The following is an 18,891-nucleotide window of genomic DNA, read 5'->3' as shown; positions in this document are numbered from 1 at the left end:
GTGCCTCATGTATAATGAATAATTCACCATATCTCAAAGTTTAGAATATCAATATTGGAATAAGTGAAGCACCCCCATAGGTGTGTTGCTTGGCCAAATTTTGCTTTCTCTCAATTGTCTCTTTTCTGAAAAATTTTTCTTAGAATTGTCATATTAAAAATATTAATTTCTCTACACTGACCTATGAGTACATATGCTATGGGCAGTGATTAAAATTTTTACAAAGAACATGACTAATGAAAAAGTGGCCCTTGGTTTTAATTAGCCAGCTATGGGTCCCCATCTAAACATGTCTGCTAGTTTTGTTTTGCAAATATATGGTAGGCTATATTTCATCTACTAAATAAACATTTTAATATGCAATTCAAAAAAGTACACTTATTTTTTGTAAAAGTTCTTTGCATCAGAAGCCAGTGAGTCACGCTGACAATCTCTGAAAATATGTTTGAAATATTCTGATCTTTCCCTGTTCTCACTATTGAATTACTAATGTAATACTAGAAGATTGTGATGGGGTCTGGGTTTTGTTCTTATAAAATACACAAGTGAGTAAAACCTAAGGAACTTTCCATAATTTTCCTCTTATAAAGAGGCAAGATGTGATTTATTTTTTCCTCTGTTAACTAAAAGCATATAGTACACCTGTCAGATTTATTTTAATGATTTTCCTGAACTGTTTACCTATGTATTATGGATACACATAATATTAGTAACAATGACATAATTTTCTCTTAAAGCATAAGAAGGAAAAACATACAAGTATGTAGGCTACATAATTTATATATGCATACACAAGAAGTCTGTTATAGGCAAGATTTTAATATGGCAGATAAATAGAGAGGTTTGCTATTGATTTCTATATTTTAAATATGATACTACATATCTATATCATCCAGTAGTTCTAGTTACAAACACAATACCATATATATGGTATTAATATTAATATGTATTTAATAATTTCATGAAAGCATTGTCTATGTAGGATCTTCTTAAGAACTTGATTTTGTGTCTGATTCTTTTGATGACTTACCACTGAACTTGCCACATACTAACCTGAATTTATTTGTTTTTCCATCTGTATTTCTTACAAGCTTTGCTTAAACTGCTTGCTGCTTTTATAATGACTACTTTGTCTTCCTGTGACTAATATTCTGAATTGTTCTTGTAAATTCCCTGAGCTCTGACAGAGGATGAATAAAAGTAATATTTTGTTCTCACTGACTACTTCAATGCATCTTTCATTAAACCTGTTTAATCTTTAAGCCATTCGTAGACACAAGCTTTCCTTGAATTAGTGTTCAGTTGCATAAATCTCAGAATCTTAGGAACCTGACTAAGGAAAATTATGAAGAAATTATATACTGGCAAAATTTTATATAAAATATATTTCATTGTTCTCTCTTACTCTTCATTTTCTAGGAAACACCATGTAATCCAATAGCTTTCTGGCACTTACTAATCTTTCAGTCTATCACTTTATAATGTATTTTTGTTGTATCACTAACATATAAATTGCCCAAAGGCAAAAGACTTTGTATTACTTATACAACAAGAAAGATAGATTAAAAAACATTAAAAGTGTAATAGAGTATAGAAATCATGATACCTTCTGATAGTGCATCAGCACCAAGAGATGATAGTATGCCATGTTCTCTCCAGGTTTTGCAGGCCCAAGAAAGCAGCCAGGTATGGCAGGCATAGAGTACCCTGAAAATAGTTCCAGGGCAGAATTATAAAATATCTTGAAAAAATTCATTGTTTTATTACCACAAGTAAGTATATAAACATGCATAAAGATGCTAATTTTTCAAAAAACCAAAACACTAAACACTACCCCAGACAAAGCAAAGAGAAAGAAAGCTAACGAAATATCAAGCTGTCAATTGTTTGACCAGAGAAGTCTAGGAAAGCATCCCATATCTCCCTGTATTCTTAGAGTTTAGTTTATTATCAGGTCTGAACTCCAGAATGGCTCATGGTGATTCTCTGCTGCTTGGAGCTAAGGAGAGCCTGAGTGAAATTTTATTCAATTTTATGCAATCTTCTTTTTTACACACTAGATTTTATCTCCCTCCAGGTCCACCCTCTGACTGTTCCTCTTCCCTGCCTTGTCTTTCCGAGGATGTCTCCTCCCCCACATCTCCCACAACAATAGAACTCCCCATCCCTGTGGTGTTCAGTCTCTTGATGGTTAGGTGCATCTTCTCTGACTAAACCCTGAGCTGGCAGTCCTCTGAGGTATATATGTTGGGGGCCTCATATCAATGAGTATATGCTGCCTGGTTGGGGAGCCAGTGTCTGAAACATCTCTGGGGTCTAGGTTTATTGAGACAGCTGGATTTTCTACAGGGTCGCCCTCCTCCTCAGCTTCTTCCAGGTTTACTCTAATTCAAACACAGGGGTCAGCAGCTTCTGTCCATTGGTTGAGTGAAAATATCTGCATCTGGCTCTTTCAGGGCTTTTTGGACCTTTTGAAAAGCAGTCATAATAGGTCCATTTTTTTTTTTTTTTTTTGTGAACACTTTATAGCATCAGTAATAGGGTTAGAACTTGGGGCCTCCCCTTGAGCTGGACCCTACTTTGTTCCCACTTTGGAACTCCTTTCCTCAAATTTTTCTCCATTTTTGTCCCTGCAGTTCTTTCAGAAAGGAACAATTGTTGGTCAGAGTTTTTGACTGTGAGATGCCAACTGCATCCCTCATCTGAGCTTTCAGTAGATAAACCTCAAACTTTTCCAACTGTATTTGCCAATACGTTTCTTTGCTTTTCATTGGCTCTGACTTAATTTTGGTGTGTGCTCACTTTATTGTTTGATGGTTGCTTTTCAATACATGGGGGACTTCATTTATTCTTTTAGGAAAAAATAGAGATTTGAGCAGAAGAAAAAACGTATCTTCTCAAGTAAAGGCACACTTTTTTTCAAATGCATCATATTTCAGGGGGCTGGAAAAATGGCTCAGCATTTGAACTCATATTGCTCTTACAGAGGGCCCTAGGTATGTTCCTAGAATCCACAGTAGGTGACCTCTGTGTTGACCTGTAACCCAAGCACCAGGGGAACTGATACACTCATCTGGAATTTATGGGCATGTACATCCTCTTGTGCATATTCACTCACACAGAGAGGTATGAACATAAATAATAAAAGATATCTTTAATATCCCTTAAAAAGAACAGTTACTTTATTTTACAGAAACCCCAGTTCTCTATATTGTAGAAATTTTATATACATATTGTCATTTTGTTTCCAACTTACATGACACTGGGTTTATAAACCTTGTTTAATGCCATGAATCATTTGTATTTTCACACTAAATCCATCCTTCATCTTCGATAACCACACCTGTCAACTAGTCAGAAGGAGGAGACTGAACATGCAAAGAACTATTCACATTGATACATTTCAAATTCAAGATAGGCCTTTTTGTTTTTGTTTTACTTATTTCAACATAGGCATAGAAAATTGAATGGGAAGAATCAGAAATCTAAAGATATTTAGTTTTGCTTGTGTAAATATTTTATACTATTATTATATTTTATGATGATTCTAGTATTATCCTATTTATCTTCTCCTATGCATATAGATGCATATATGTGCACATAAACATCTATACATACACACAGACACATACATGCACACACATATAGATATTATATATGTCTTCATTTACATATAATAGATTAAATTATTTTGCAGAATTAAGTATACAAGCTACAGAGTTTGGTAGAAATTTAAAAGTTTTATGTTAAAACTTTATTAGTTAATTAAATAGTAATTGCATCTCTTACATCTTCCTACTGCTTTTGGAAATGATGCTTTCATTTTCTTTCCTTAATATTAACACACATAAATACATATGTACAATTATATATATATAATATATATTATATTATATTATATTATATTATTATATTATATATATGTATATATACATATACACAAATTGATGAATCCATTTAGTGTTGATTTTGTGACTATGTTTTTGGAACAAGCAATGGTATTAAATCACCATTTATATGGTAATCTAAGGAATGACTTATTCTACTTTTTTCAGCAGTTAATTATCTATAGCACTTTATCTACAGGATGAAGTGTGTGAGATTTCATTCACCCACATTAACATGTATTTGTTATTGCCTATAATTGTCCTGATTTTGTTAGTATTCAGTCCTTGCTTAAACAGCAATATTGTTGAGATTTTCGGGTGTTCAGCTTTCCTGTTATATCTAGAAGACAGTGTCTTGAAAGTGAAATTCTGGTCCTTTGACTGTAACAGCCTTTCTACCTTTTTCTGCTATTTATCATGAGCCTTAGAAGCAGAGGTGTTCTATAGCTTTGTCAATTGTTGCTGAGAAGACCATGGCCAGTTCTCCGTGTTTTCACTAGTTTTAGCTTTCTGTAATCATTTTCATGAATTAACCAAAAATATTTCTTCAACTGAAACTACACTTATGGGTATAAAAATAAGTATTTAGGATACAGTTTTGAGTTATAATGGATTAACAAAGTTATAGGAGTACATTTTCTTCTAAAAGCCATAACCTTGCTAGCGATGGGTAGTTGGTTAGGTTTATAGAACCACGTGTAATTTTTTACCTGTTGAGTGAGCCTTAAGTCCAAATAGGTAACTATTTGTTATTGTCAATATGTAAGTGTCACTACTGCAACTTTTGTGATATCTTACTTGCTAATTGTTGTGTAGACTATAAGCATAGCTGAATAACCTATTGATTACTTCCTTTCTTAGAAGATTGCTTGGCACTTTCTAGGAGCATCAAAAATAGCCCTTAGAAGGGAGACTTTTAGAGAAGATTCAATTTGAGTTCTTCAAATTCTATATCTCAAATGTATGGCAACTTTACAAATAAAGATCTTTGACTTTAAAGGGGCAACCAAAGACCAAAAACAATAGCCCAAACCTTTCAAAGAGTCTCTTAGGTTCCTCTGACCAAAACCAAAAAAGTCAGCAACTTATGCTCAGTACTGTTTTGTTGCTGTTGTTGCTGTTACTGTTGTTGCCGTTTTCTGTTGTTTGCTTGTTTTTCTACTAGATTATCTGTGCCTCTCAGGAAAAGAATTATTGTCTCTAGTGGTATAACTTTATTTAAACTCCATACATATAAACTTATATGTATTGTTTATAATTTTAGATAAATATGAAACAATATAATATTCAATGGCTATGTAAATGATTCCTATGACTATCCCCTTCTATATTTTTCATTTCCCATTCACTATTAAGCATCCATTTCTGTATTTGTAGTTATCATTTCATTTTACTTGTATCCCGCTATTCTATGCAGTTCTTCATATTACTACTACTGTTATTACTACTACTACTACTACTACTACTACTACTACTACTACTACTAATAATAATAATAATAATAATAATAATAATACATTATTTTATATCTTTACATTCCAAATGTTATCCCACTTCCTGGGGATCTTGCCTAGAATTCTTCATCTATTCTCTCTTCATCTTTGCCTCTGAGAGTATGCTCCCCAACCCACCAACATACCCCAATCACCTCACCACATTACCCCCTCCAGCATCCCCCTTCCCTGGGGCATCAAGTCTGGACAGGATTGTTAACATCCTCTCCCATTGAGACCTGACAAGACATTCCTCTGCTATATATGTACCAGGGGCCACTGACATGCCCATATATGCTCCTGTTGTGTGGCTTAGACTCTGGGAGATCTGCGGTGTCCAGGTTAGTTGATAGTGCTGGTCTTCCTATAAGGCTGCTATCTCCTTCAATCCTTCCCCGATCTACCATAGGTGTCAACAGCCTCAGCCAAATGGTTGGATAGAAGTATCTGCATCTGTCTTAGTCACCTGCTGGTAGAGGTTCTCAAAGAACAGCCATATTAGTCTTCTTCCAAGAAGCACGACATGGCATCAGTAATAGTGTCAGGGTTTGGTGCCTGCCCATTTGATGAATCCATGTATGCAGAATGACACAAAAGAATGAATAGAAATAAATCTAAATGTTTTTTCTGGGTGTTTTCTGTTAGGAATCTTTGTGGGAATTAATGTAGATTTAAACTTGAGCATCTTTATCAGTATTTTCTTATTTTCTGTTTAAATTATCCCCTTCTTGATACTATGGAAGAATAAACACATTTGATATTCCTTGCCTGTCTTTGGCAAATATTTTCTAGATATTCTAAAACATATTGGTAGGCATAAACTTTATAGAACCAACTGCAGCATTTTTGGAGAGATTATTTGATATCATTTATAGTATCAAGAGATAATATGAAAATGTCTGCATTAAACAAAAATTAAACAAAAGAAATAAATTTCCTCTCTATTACTTGATACTTTTTTCAAATCTTATATTTAATGATGGTTCTTAAACACTTTTAAATTTGTTTGTCAATCTTATTGGATATTCTCTGTATCTACATTTCAAATGTTATACCCTTCTACCCCCACTCCCCTCCCTCCTCTGCTCAACATGCTTCCATGAAGGTGCTTTTGTTAATAAGACCTGCACAGATAAAGCCAGTCAACATTGCACAGTCCTAACTTCCAACCTTCAAGTGAACTGTAAATGGTAAGTGGGTGCATCTCTCGACTTTCATCAAAAAACTCTTTATGACAATCAGAGACCACTATAGAACACACCTGGTAAAAGACAAGAGAAAAATTGATCGCAGAATTCACAGCACCAAATTATATATATACAAAACAACTCTTGAATATAGGCTCAAGGAACATCATGAATGGGACAGGAAGGTCGAAAGACAAAGAAGATCAACACAACTTCTGAGATTGCATTTTTTTTTAGAAAAAATCAGGGAAGCTTTGCTCATGAATAGTCACTAGTATGGCTGGTGTAACAAGACACGAGCACAGACGACATGGTAACATGGGAAAGGAAATCTCATGGACTCAACTAATAATCAAAAAACTATAGTTAACTATGGAATGTTGATTGCAAGAGAATTAGGCTTTTCCAGAGATGAGACCATTCATTGGCAATCCTATAACCACCAGCCAGTCCAGTAATCATGTACCCCAAGCAGAGACTTCATGAATTTTATACACGCGCACGCGCACACACACACACACACACACACACACACACACACACACACACACGTGTCTGTAAAACAATAACAAAATGAAACCAGCCCTGAATTTGAGAACAGGGCAGTGTGAGATGAGTGAAAGAAATGTAAGGAAGGAATAAACAATATGATTATATTTTAGTCATAAGGTTTAGAAATAATATTGAAAATATTGTATCAAATATTTGTTTAGAACATCTGTATCACATACTGATTTGAAAAGATAAGATACCTTCATCTAAAGGAACATTTAATGTTCTCAGTTAATTACTAGGAATAAATTTTAAGTGAACAAAATGAAAGATGATACCCAATGTAGAGCACTTTTGAAGCTAATTTGTTGCTGCTAAGAATTTAATAAAAATGAGGGTAATTTTGATCTTAAAAAAGCAAACAGGGAATATCTGGTAAAATGTAATTGATTATTTTTTATGTGTTAATATATTTTGTATTTCTTTTTAAATTTATTTCAAAATTCTCAGGAACCTACACAGATACACATAAATATAATATACAATATAATATATAAAATATGTACATATATATGAAAATTTGTATCAATAAAATAAAATCACTGAAACATTGTATCTATCATAAATTTAATAACTTGACAATTAGAAAGTTCATAGTTTAGTAATGCATTACTGTTAAATACAGAGCAATCTTGAAGTTAATGGAGTTATAATAAGGATAAGTTTTCAGTGGGAAATGTGATGAGAATTATTTGATCTAGAAATGTTCTAGCCACTTTCAAAAAAATCTAATGCTTACTCATAAAAATATTTATAGAATAGTACTAATTTTCACTCTGTTCTTGCATGGAGATCTAATGCATTAAATCAAAATTGAGCAACTTATAATTTATTTCTACAGAGTTCAACTTGGTGTTAAGGTGTTCACCTGAACTTCTAGGAAATAGTAAGAATGAAAACTAAGTTTTCCAATAGGCCACTATACATAGCTTCTCAAATGGGTGCTGGGGATATGAACTCAAATTAACTGCCCTTAAGCATTAACTAAGTCATTTTCAAGCCCTAAGAATAACCCTTATAATTAAAACCTTGAAAGATTTACCTTGATCTTTTGATATCAGAATCTTTCTTGTCTCATAAACCTTTCATGTTGAATTAAGGTGTCTTAACAAACCACGTTCTAAATATGAATGGCTTCTGGCTCATGACTAATTTCTCAAAGCATTGGTATTCTAAATTGATGACTGTCTTACTTTGTTTCTGTTTTTATTTGTTAGTTTAATTTTGTTTTGTAAAGCTTCATAGTTGGTGACCTTCCATCTCATTAGTTTAATGTGTTCTTTTGTAACCTATAAATAAAAATTCAATAATATTTTTATGTGGGTTTGTCAAATATTCCTATTTTCTTCTCTCCCTCCTACTCTACTATTTTTATGTGAGTATAAATATTTATAATACCTTGTCTGGTCTTGGACATAAAGCAAAATAGCTTAAGATTTTTATATTTTTAAGTGTTATCTCTGCCTGTGATAGATTACACAACACATTGTAACCAGGCACATGCACAGAGTCCCTCTTGAGCTGGGTGCAGTATTCAGTACTTATCATTCAATCACTAGTTTTATAAACCAGGCTGGATTGGAAAATTTTGATGTGGTAAATAGTATTTTGTATAAGGGACCTTAGGCAAGAAGATCTGTAGGTATTTAGGAGGGAGATGATTTGAGGAAAAAACATAAAAAATAAAAGACAGCTGAGGTATGTCTGTGGCCCAGGCTGAATGCTGATGCTAATCATCTTTTACATATTGACATAATTATATTTCAACCACCAGCTGCCTGCTAACCCCACCCTCTTTGAATGCATTCTGAGGGTCTGTGGGCAATTGCATCAATTTGCCTTTCCAGAAGGACAAGCCCGCATACAGTTAAAGTACCACATAATCAAGAAAATATACACATTTAATAGGGACAGGATGTGTCTCCTATACAGAAATCTATAAACTTAGTGAACCCTTGACATTTTAATGGTAATTAAGTCTACAAGTGGGCAAAATGCAAACTTCAAGCTTTCTCCTAATTTCAAGCAAGTTGAAAAGTGACTGATAATCAACAGTGGTTGCCTGGTTGTTTCATTAGGAACAATTACAAGTCAGAATTCATTTAAGTGTTTGTTTTCAAGTTGTGTAAGCACAGCAGAAGGGGACATAATTTCAATCGCTCCCCTCTGAAATACTTTATGGTAAGTGTTCTTCTTATGATAATATACCTTCCCACTAGGAACCATTACCTGTACCTCTCATCAGTGGCTGTTTTCTCTGAAGCTTTATTTTTCTCATTTTATGGAGCCAAAACAGTGTTTTAAAAGCTTTGGTTGACAATGAATTCTGAATAATGGGCCCCAAGTACCTTTAAAGTTTCCAGTTGCTATTTTAAATTAATTACTTTGATGACAAAATAACTTAAGATTGTTTTATAATTTTCAACATAAAATAAAATTATGACCGTTTAATTTCTCTATCATTTTGCTTCCTTTTCAATCTATTTACACCAGCACTGAAACTCAGAGAAAAACAGTGTAAAACAATGAAACAGCAATATTCGTGAACAGAAATATCAATATGAAAATGAGCCTGGTAACAACACTGCTACTTTCAAAAATCATTAGAGCTGCTTTATTCATTACTCTATATTCATTGCAAACATGCCGATGTTTACATTTTATCCCTAATATTTATCATATACACCAATTCCACGGACACTATAGGAACTTGAAGGATGGTACCTCAGGAAGTGAATTGACCCACAGATCACATATTTTATATGCTATAATTGTCAATTGTCTTAGATAAATCTGAAGAACTACTACTGTAAAAGGTTCATAGCATATACACACACATATACACACTCATATGGAGTTACCCTACAGTGTGGCAGCAATGATACCCCTATCATCACCACTAACAAATAAAAAAGCCTAGTTCCAATAACTGGTTTTCTCTTTTGAGGTGTAGGTAAGTGAGGTCCCCATCCCACATTCCAAGCATTACAGGGTATTGTGAATGTTCCTGCTTACATTCCAGAGATCACCAGGAAAATCATTTTGCTAAAGAGGCTACATTCTTGAACCATAACGATTGTGATGTCAAATTGATAGTGTTCTGAAAGCTTCATATAAAATTAATAGTTTTCATACCCTTGAAGTGTGATAGAGATACAATTGGAAGATAAAAGTAACTAGTAATCTTTATTTTCAGTTTTATTGGATATTCTCTGTATTTACATTTCAAATGTTATACATATCCCCCCCATACTTCCCTCCCTCATCCCCCTCAACTTGCATCCATGAAGGTGCTCCCTATACCAATCACACACACTCTTCACCTTACTGCCTCTCTCACAGTAGGCTGTGAGCTCTGATGGCACAGCCCAGTCCTAATGTTCCTGGGCCACTTCTGACCTTGGCCCAGAAGTGTACACTCCCAGGAAGTACTTCTGCCTGCTCCGCGAGAGTTTTGGGTAGCCTCTCCCTGGGTAGAAAGTTAGCAAAAAAAGTTGACTCACCCTTCCACTTAGGATGAAGAACACTCCTGTAGCTCTTCCTAGCTCCTAGCTACCTGTGGGCAGACAGGCCTCTGATCCTAATGAAGCTGGCAGGGTCTGGCTTTGGACTAAAAGTGTGTACTCCTAGACCGTACCACTGCGTATACTGCTTGAGTTCTAGACAGCCTCTCCAGGGGTAGACAGTAGGCAGACGAATTTGACTCACCTTTTCACCTAGGATAGAGAGCGATCTTGCAGCTCTTCCAAGCTCTTGGCAACCTGTTGGTGGGTCATGAGTCCTGATGAAACTGGCCCGGATCTGGCCTTGGGCTGGAAGTGTCCACTCCCAGGCAGTACTACTTCTTGTACTGTGAGAGTTGTGGGCAGCCTGTCGCGGGGTAGACAGTGGGCAGAAGAAGTTGACTCACCCTTCCACTTAGGATGAAGAGCACACCAGCAGCTTTTCCTAGCTCCTTGGAACCCTCCCACTTAGGATGAAGAGTGCTCCTGCAGCTCTTCTGACCACCAAGTGACCTGTGCACAGAGTAATCTTATTCAGTTGTGAATCATACAATAAACTTACAGGCTGTTAAGTTGTACACATGGGTATAATGACATAAGCATCAAGGGTGTATATTATCACTTTTTATAACATTAAGTTCTGTACCAGAAATTCAAATATAAAACAAAGCAAACTAAATAGGAATCAAGTTATCATAGGACCTTGACAATAGAAATTACAAAAATACTAATTATGAAAATGTGGAAAGATACCAAATAGAAAACACATCATATATTCTCATTACGATATATAATATTGTTGACTGTTCAGAATATAAAATCAATTTATAGAAAAAAACCTAATCAGAATTTCTGTTATATTTTATTTTATATTAGCACCCCAATCCAGTGATAATTTATGGCTCTATCAACAGTATGTATTGGTGTTCAATTGTTTTTATCTTGGAGAGCAATGGGAATTGTACTCAGGGTCAGTGCAATTAAGCAATAATTGTACAACTGCATAGATAACTATTAAAAAATTTACTCACATAAAATATATTCAAATAATAAAAATCTTTCATATAAAGTTAGGCACAAAGACCAATATAATGTAGTAGGTACCTCAAAGAGAACATATACACATATGCTAATAAGTCACTGCAGACAAAGAAAATTATAGAACACTATTATAGAACAATACTAAGAAATTGTCTCATCACTTTAAAAATGAGTCGAACATAAATATGAGATCTATAGGTATAATGTTCTATCAATATAATAAAATAAATGCATTCTGAGATTTAGGTAGATACATTTTGGTTAGAAAGCAAGATTCATAAAATAAAGAAAACAAAACCAAACACAAATTTAAAAAAATGTTAGGGCTGGAGAGATTGCTAAATGGTCAGAAGTTCTTGTTGCTTGTGGAGAATATGAGGGTTTGGCTTCCAGAACCCACATGCTAGGTAATAACTACCTATTACTCCAATTCAGAAAGAGCATATGCCCTATGCACTTTGCACACATTTACATGCACAGTAATATAGAAAGGCAAACACACACACACACACACACACACACACATGCACACACTCTCAGTAAAAGAATAAAAGAAAGAAGAAGGAAGGATGGAAGGAAGGGAAGAAGGAAGGAAGGAAAGAAACTAAGACATCATCAATATAGAGCAATAATTCCAGAGAAAATCACAATTATCTAAAATGCAAAAGGTATATCCACCACTCGAACCAGCAGCTCCTAAAGGTTGAAAAACTGGTGAGTAGGAGATCTAGGCACCCAGGGAGCAGAGAGATCTCTGCGGAGTGCACACGGAAAGTGCACACTTGGCCTGCCTGATCCAGGTACCAGGAACAGAACTTTGGAACTTCTGTTTCTACCCGGTGGCGACTTCAGGGCGCAGAACAGAGCCCGGCCCATCTGCCACTCGGACCAGCAGCTCCTAAAGGTTGAAAAACTTGTGAGTAGCAGATCTAGGCACCCAGGGAGCAGAGAGATCTCTGTGGAGTGCACACGGAAAGCACACACTCCGACCTGCCTGATCCAGGGACCAGGAACAGAACTTTGGAACTTCTGTTCCCACCCGGCGACTCTAAGGAATAGAACAGGGTTCGGCCCATCTGCCACCTGGACCAGGGGAGATCCAGGGACACAGACCAGACACAAGGGAAAGTCAAGAACATATCACTGACAACAAAATGGCAAGAGGAAAGCAAAAGAGTATATCCCAAGGAAACAAAGACAACCTGGAAACACCAAAACCCAGCTCTCCCATAACAGCAAACACTGGAATGCCAAACACTCCAGAAAAAGAAGACACAGACCTGAAATCTTACCTCAAGATGCTGATAGAGATATATAAACAAGAAAGGGAGGAAAAGCAAAAAGATTCAGAAGCTTTTAAAGAAGAAACAAGAAAAACACTCAAAGAACAAGAGGAAAACAGAACCAAAGAGATGAAGGAATGGAAGAGGAAATTTAAAATGGAAATTGACACAATAAAGAAAACACTAAAAGAGATAACCCTAGAGATAGAACACTTAAAAAAGAAATCAGGAGTCACAGAAGCAACCATTTCCAATAGATTACAAGAGATGGAAGAGAAAATCTCGGGGGCAGAAGACAACATTGTAAACATAGACAAAACAGCCAGAGAAGATGCAAAAAACAAAAAGCTCCTAACCCAAAATGTCCAGGAAATCCATGACACAATGAGAAAACTGAACCTAAGGATAATAGGAATAGAACAGAGAGAAGAGTATCAACTACGAGGCACAGTAAATATCTTCAACAAAATCATAGAAGAAAACTTCCCTACACTAAAGAATGAGATGACCACGAACATAAAAGAAGCCTTCAGAACCCAAAATAGGTTGGACCAGAAAAGAAATTCCTCCCGACACATAATAGTCAAAACACCAAGTGCCAAAGCAAAGAAAGAACACTAAAAGCAGTAAGGGAAAAAGGTCAGGTAACATATAAAGGCAGCCCAATCAGAATCATACCCGGATTCTCAGCAGTGATAATGAAAGCTACAGAGCCTGGACAGACATCATGCACACCCTAAGAGAGCACAAGTGCCAGCCCAAGGTGCTATACCCAGCAAAACTATCAATCACAATACATGGAGAGATGAAGATATTTCAAGACAAATCAAAATTTACATAATATCTGACCACAAACCCAGCACTACAACGAATTGTAGGTGGAAAACCCAATACAATGTGGGAAAATACAGCCTAGTAAAAACAAGAAAACTCCTAAACAAGAAAACCAAAAGAAGAAAAAGACACAGACACAACTAAACCCACAAAAGCAATAATAGCAGGAAACAGAAACAACTATTCCTTGATATCTATTAACATAAATGGACTCAACTCCCCAAAAAAGAGACATTGGCTATCAGACTGGATACATAAACAAAATCCAGCATTTTGGTGCATACAGGAAACTCATCTCAGAGACAAAGACAGACACTATCTCAGAGTAAAAGGGTGGGAAAAAACTTCCAAGCAAACAGCCCTAAGAAGCAAGCTGGAGTGGCTATTCTAATATCAAATAAAGTAAATTTCCAACCAAAAGTTATCAAAAAAGAGAAGGAAGGACACTTTACTCATTACCAGGGAAATCTGTCAGAAGGAACTCTCAATCCTTAACATATATGCTCCAAATAAAAAATCACCCACATTCATAAAAGAAACCCTACTAAAGCTCAAAAAATACAATTCATCCCACACAGTAATAGTGGTAGACTTTAATACCCCACTCTCACCAATGGACAGATCATGGAAAAAGAAACTGAACAAGGACACTGAAAAAACTAGCAGAGACTTTGAACCAACTAGAATTAATAGATATATACAGAACATATCTTCCTAAAGTAAAAGAATACACCTTCTTCTCTCCACCCCATGGCACCTTCTCGCAAATTGAGCACATAATTAGACACAGAAAGAGCCTCAATCTATATAAGTAGATTGAAATACTCCCATGCATCCTCTCAGATCACCATAATCTATGGCTGGTTTTAACAACAACAAAGACAACAAAAAGCCCACATACATATGGAAACTAAACAAAGCTCTGTTAAACAATAGCAGGATCAAAGAAGAAATAAAGAAAGAAATTAAGGATTTTCTAGAATTCAACGAAAATGAAAGCACAAAATATCCAAATCTATGTGATGCAATGAAAGCAGTACTGAGAAGAAAACTCATAGCCCTATGTGCTTCCAAAAAGAAACAGAAGAGAGCTTACCTCAGCAACCTGACAGCACAACTAAAAGCCCTAGAAGAAAAGAAGCAGATATTCCCAAGAAGAGTAGAAGGGAAGAAATAATCAAAATTAGAAATAGACCAAATAGAAACAAAAAGAACGATTGAAAAAAAATCAACAAAACCAAGAGTTGGTTCTTTGAGAAAATCAACAAGATTAATAAACCCCTAGCCAGACTAAATAGAGGGCAAAGAGAGAGTATACAAATTAACAAAATCAGAAAGGAAAGTGGCTACATAACAACTGAATCTGAGGAAATACAAGAAATTATCAGATCCTACTACAAAACTTATACTTTACAAAATTGGAAAATCTGGAGGGAATGGACAAATTCCAAGACAGATTCAAGATCCTAAAGTTTAATCAGGACCAAGTAAACCATGTAAATAACCCTATAAGACCTAAAGAAATAGAAGAAGTCATCAAAAGACTTTCAACCAAAATAAGCCCAGGTACAGACAGGTTCAGTGCAAAATTTTATCAGACATTTATTGTGGATATAACACCAATACTCTCCAAACAATTACAAAAGATAGAATTAGATGGAATACTACCCAACTCATTTTTTTGCGGCTACAATGACCCTACTACCTAATCCACACAAAGACCCTAATAGGAAAGAGAACTTCAGACCAATCTCACTTATGAACATTGATGCAAAAATACTCAACAAAATCCTTGCAAACCGAATCCAAGAACACATCAAAATGATCAATAATTATGACCAAGTAGGCTTTATCCCTGGGAAGCAGGGATGGTTTAATATAAGGAAATCCATCAACATAATTCACCATATAAACAAATTCAAAGAACAAAATCACATGGTCATCTTACTAGATGCTGAAAAAGCATTTGACAAAATTCAACACTCCTTCATGTTAAAAGTCCTGGAAAGAACAGGAATCCAAGGTCCATACCTAAACATAATAAAAGCAATATACAGCAAACCAACAGCCAACATCAAACTTAATGGTGAGAAACTTGAAGCAATCCCACTAAAATCAGGGACTCGACAAGGCTGCCCACTCTCCCCCTACGTTTTCAACATAGTACTGGAAGTCCTGCCTGGAGCAATAAGACAGCAAAGGAGATCAAGGGGATACAAATCTGAAAGTAAGAGATAAAAACATCACTCTTTGCCGATGACATGATAGTGTACTTGAGTGACCCCAAAAATTCCACCAGAGAACTCCTACAGCTGATAAACAAGTTCAGCAAAGTGGCTGGATACAAAATTAACTCAAACAAATCAGTAGCCTTCCTATACTCAAAGGACAAACATGTGGAGAAAGAAAATAGGGAAAAGGTACTCTTCACAATCGTCACAAAAACTATGAAATACCTTGGTGTGACTCTAACTAAACAAGTAAAGGACCTGTACAACAAGAACTTCAAAGCTCTAAAGAAGGAAATTGAGGAGGATCTCAGATAATAGAAAGATATCCCAAACTCATGGATTGGAAAGATCAACATTTTAAATATGGTCATCCTACCAAAAGCAATCTACAGTTTCAATGCAATCCCCATCAAAATTCCAACCCAGTTCTTTATGGAATTGGAAAGATCAAGGTGCAATTTCATATGGAACAAAAAAAGACCTAGAATAGCGGCATCCATCCTCAACAACAAGAAAACATCTGCAGGAATCACTACCCCTGACCTCAAGCTATATTACACGGCAATTGTGCTGAAAATTGCATGGTACTGGTACAGAAATAGTCATGTGGATCAATGGAATAGAATAGAAGATCCAGAAATGAGCCCTCATGTATATGGTCACCTGATTTTGACAAAGGAGCCATAAACATTCAATGGAGAAAGGAAAGCCTATTCAACAAATGGTGCTGGTCCAACTGGCACTCAGCATGCAAAAGAATGAAAATAGACCCTTTCTTATCTCCTTGTACAAAGCTCAAGTGTAATTGGATCAAAGATCTCTACATTAAACCAGATACACTGAAACTATTAGATGAGAAAGTAGGGAAAACCTTAGAACACATAGGCACAGGAGAAAATTTTCTGAACAAAACACCAGTGGCTCAAGCTCTAAGGTCGAAGATTAACAAGTGGGACTTAATGAGATTGCAAAGTTTCTGTAAGGCTAAGGACATTGTCAAGAAAACAAAACGGCAGCCAACAGAATGGGAAAAGTTCTTTACCAACTCCACATCATACAGAGGCCTAATATGCAATGTATATAACGAACACAAAAAGTTATACACCAGAGAAACAAATAACCCTATTAAAAAATGAGGTACAGAGCTAAACAAAACATTCTCAGTTGAGGAATATTGAATGACTGAGAAATATCTGAGGAAGTGCTTGATATCCTTAGCCATCAGGGAAATGCAAATCAAAAGAACCCTGTGATTCCACCTCACACCAGTCAGATTGGCCAAGATCCAAAATTCAGGTGACAACAGATGCTGGCTAGGTTGTGGAGAAAGAGGAACACTTTTCCTCTGTTGGTGGGGTTGCAAACTAATACAACCACTCTGGAAATCAGTCTGGCAATACCTCAGAAAATTGGACATAGTACTACCTGAAGACACATCTATTTCACTTCTGGACATATACCCCAGAGACACCTTAGTACACAACAAAGATATATGCACCACAATGTTCATAGCAGCTCTATTTATAATAGCCAGAAGCTGGAAGGAACCCAGATGTCCTTCAGAAAATGAATGGATACAAAAATTGTGGTACATTTACACAATGGAATACTACTCAGCCACCAGAAACAATGACTTAACCAAATTCTTAAGAAAATGGCAGCATCTAGAGAATATCATTCTGAGTGAGATAACCCAGTCACAAAAGAACAGACATAATATGCAGTCACTGATAGTGAAATGCTAACCCCAGAGGCTTGCACTCCCCCAGAAACAACTCACAGACTGTATGAAGTCCAAGAAATAAAGAAAACAAAACAAAACAAAAAAAATCTTTACACAACAAGAAAACTTTGACTATTTCCATGATACATTTTGTTTTACGTGTACTTTATGCTAATTGTAACTATTAAGTTTTCAATGTATACTATCAAACCTTTAAAAAAATCAAGTACTGACTAAAAAAATATATTCATATAGTTTTATGTAAAAATTATTTTAAAATCTGAAAATTACTGACAAAAATGTGTTATATAATTTTATGCAAAAAATGCTTAAAATCTGTACATTTATCTTTGTTTCTTAAAATATAGTTGTTAAAAAAAAAGAATCCTTCACCTTATAATACTTATCAAAAAACAGTAAAATATAGTAAGATTCACAAATTTTTTTAAACGTTTTCATGTAATTAAGCTCTATGATATATTTCAGAAATTAGAAATTTTCTAGGACACAATGAAATTACAGGTATACAATCTTTGTGGTAAACTTTGACCCACAATAGTTAGAAAATTCCCAGATAATTCTAGGCAGCCTAACTTCAACTAAAAGAATTCAACTACATTCAAAAAACACAAGAAATGAAATATCTCAGACAAATGAATCAAAATAGAAAAAAAAAAATACCATGCAGCAAAATAGCAGGGATACAAAGTGTTCTTATATCTCTCAAAATCAATGATCTTCTTTCCCCAGTATAAAAGGTTCAGACACGAACTGTGGGTCCCACAACAAAATCTGTCCTTCTGCTGCATGAAAGAAATACAAAAATTGAATTTAGAAATGATGAAGCTAACAGACATTATAAATTAAACAAATATCTACAGAACATTTCATCCAATAACAAAATAGTAAAACTATTTCAACAGCTCATGGAAATTTCTTCAAAATTTACTACATATTGGGATGAAAAAGAAGCCTCAACAGAACAGACATAATATGTAGTCACTGATAATGGGATACTATACCCAGAAAGTTCTGAACACCCCAGAAACAAGTCACAGACTATGTGAAGTTCAAAAAAAAAGATAGAAAAAAACAAAAAAGAATATGTTTTAATTAAAATAGAACTGTATCACGTCCCCCTTTCCTCCCTCCAGCTC

This window comes from Micromys minutus, assembly GCF_963924665.1.
Source record: "Micromys minutus genome assembly, chromosome: 26".
NCBI lineage: Eukaryota > Metazoa > Chordata > Mammalia > Rodentia > Muridae > Micromys > Micromys minutus.
This window is presented reverse-complemented; position numbering follows the sequence as displayed.